Raw genomic sequence first — 2,591 nt, 5'->3', positions numbered from 1 at the left:
CCCCCCGCCTCTTTCTTTGCCTTTGCTGCTAGGAAGCTCATAGATGAAATCTGATGCTCAACCATAATAATGATTAGATTTGCTTCGATTTCATTAGATTAGGTTGGATTGTGGAGCTTTTATATTTTCCTCCTATCTCTAAGTATTTCTTAAGATTCTATTTTATCTATTTACTAGAGACCTGATGCACAAATTTGTGCACAGATGGGGTCCCTCAGCCTGACTGGCAATCGAGGCTGGTGATCAAGGGAGGGAGGGGCCATGGGAGGTTGGCTGGCTGCAGGAAGTTGGCTGTCGGAGTGCACTGACCACGAGGGGGCAGCTCCTGCATTGAGCATCTGCCCCCTGGTGGTCAGTGCGTGCCATAGTGACTGGTCGACTGGTCGACTGGTCGTTTGGTTGTTCAGTCCTAATTGTCGCTTAGCCTTTTATATATATAAACCAGAGGCCCAGTGCATAAAAATTTGTGCACTTGTGGGAAGGGGGGTCCCTCAGCCTGGCCTGTGCCCTCTCACAGCCTGGGCCCCCTCAGGGGATGTCCACCTGCTGGCTTAGGCCCACTCCCTGGGGGGATCGGGCCTAAGCTGGCAGTCAGACATCCCTCTGGCAGCCCGGGAGCCCTCGGGGGATGTCTACTTGCCAGCTGGGAGCAGGCCTAAGCTGGTGAGGGGCTGAGGACCTTTTTCAGGCTGGCCATGGCCACGGGCTAGAAGCAGGTATCTGGGATTTATTTATCTTCTATAATTGAAACTTTGTAGCCTTGAGTGGAGCTGAGGGCCAGCTTGGCTTCCTCCATCGCCAGGGTCAACCCAAGCCTCCTGCTTGCCCACCTCCGTGGCCGCCGCCATCTTTGTGACAGAGTGAAGGAGTGATGGAGTGGGGGAGTGATGGTCAATTTGCATATTACTGTTTTATTAGATAGGATAAGTACATTTACATTTTTTGTGGTAGCCCACCTCACAGCATTTGAAAGTAGGCAGGACATAGTTTGTAAACACAATATGTCTGCACTGGATAGAGGACTCTCCTGGAGTGCTGACTGCAGCTTAAGGAGGGTGGAGGCTATATTCCCTGAATATTCACTGAAGCCGGGGCCAGCGCTTCCCTCCTGTGCTGTCAGGCATGCCCTCACCTGTGAGGTGTGTGCTGCTCTTCCTATTTCAAAGGTGAGAAAAGCAGGGCTTAGGGGAGCCCAGCGCTTTACCAGAACTCACACTCTGACCCCAGCGTCCCCCAGCTGCTGACCCCCAGGGAAGGGCCAGAGGAGCCCCACACACACGCCCAGCCACAGAGCGAAGAAGGGCGCATGGAGCCCCTGGGGGCCAGTTTTTGGGGACCTGCCCTCCCAGCTGCGGCCCCCAGTCGTACTCCACAGGGCCTTGCAGTCGCTGGCGCTTCCTGCCACCTGCAGGCCACGTGCTCTCACCTTCCCTGTGGCATCCTCTCCCACCCAGTTCATCTAAATGCTGGCCACAGCCTCGCCCCGCCCCGTGGGTGTGACAACTTCCTAACCGTTGTGGCTGCAGTTTGAAAAGTTCTGCTCCTGAAGCGATGGGATTGGAGCGGCCTTGGGAAGGAGGGTGGATTGATGGTCAGAGTCCTGGTTTGGAGACTAGACCCCCCCAATCATGCCACCTTTCTGGGCCTCTGGAAGAGGAGCCGGACCGGGTGACCGCTCCAATGCTGGCGCCTCTGATGGGGTGTGGTTTGGGGAGGACTGCCTTGGCCAGCAGGTGGCTCTGCCAGGTTCCTCTCTCATTTGTAGGCAAGACCCAGGGAACAGGAGCCAGGAGGGCTCTCTGATGCCTCCTGGTGCCTCCTGCACCTGGCCCTATGCCTGGCACATAGCAAGTGCTCAGGAAACAGTTATGGAATTAACCAATGCCGAAGGGAGCTGTGCTTCATCGGGTGAGGGAAGGGGGCTGCACTACACGGCTCCATCTTCGGGGCTGGACGTAGGGCTCAGCCACTTAATTCCCAAATGTGTCAGTGGTTCCATTCCAGGTCACAGGGACTTGTCTGTGCATGGTGCTTCGCTCTCACAGCGTGGGGCAGTCACAGCACCCCGCCTCCTGCAGGCCTGTGCCTTCCCCTGGCACAAATATTTAGCCCTCCATCCTGCTAACTTCACCTCCACTTTGGAGGGGAATAACGAGACTCCCTCAGAAAAGACACTCGTTAAACTGGAGGGTATGCCAGCCCTCCTCCTTCTGTCTTTGTGGCCCACCAGCTGTGAGAAGGAGAGAGTGGGCAGAGAATCAGACACACAGCCCACATGGAGAGACAGAAATAAGGACAGGAAGGCACCCAGACAAAGGGGAGAGGCTCAGGCTCTGGAGAGAGACATTCCGCAGTGGAAGGGACCTGCAGGGAGCAGCAGAGAGCGGAGGGAAGGGAGCGAGGGAGCCAGGGGAGCGCCCTGCTGTGACGGGATGGGATGCTACGAGGTGATCTGCAAGCTGCTTGTCTTGGCAAAAATGCAACTGATCTGGAGCGAGGCTATGGAGTGGGGAATGGGGTGGGAGTGCCTGTCAGGCCTCAGCCTCCATCCCCACTGCCCCCGACATTTCAGACCCACTTCCAGAGTTGAG

General features: G+C 56.2%; 1 protein-coding gene across 1 annotated transcript in view; it reads left to right on the top strand.

Moving 5' to 3' along the window:
• Positions 1-2,591, top strand: part of DSCAML1 (Down syndrome cell adhesion molecule like 1) — a 112,627-nt gene that overhangs the window by 1,209 nt on the left and 108,827 nt on the right. The window lies entirely within an intron of this gene.

This window comes from Myotis davidii, unplaced genomic scaffold (assembly GCF_000327345.1).
Source record: "Myotis davidii unplaced genomic scaffold, ASM32734v1 scaffold97, whole genome shotgun sequence".
Classification (NCBI taxonomy): domain Eukaryota; kingdom Metazoa; phylum Chordata; class Mammalia; order Chiroptera; family Vespertilionidae; genus Myotis; species Myotis davidii.
Note: the sequence above shows the minus strand (reverse complement) of the source record. Positions and strands in the feature narration are given on the sequence as shown.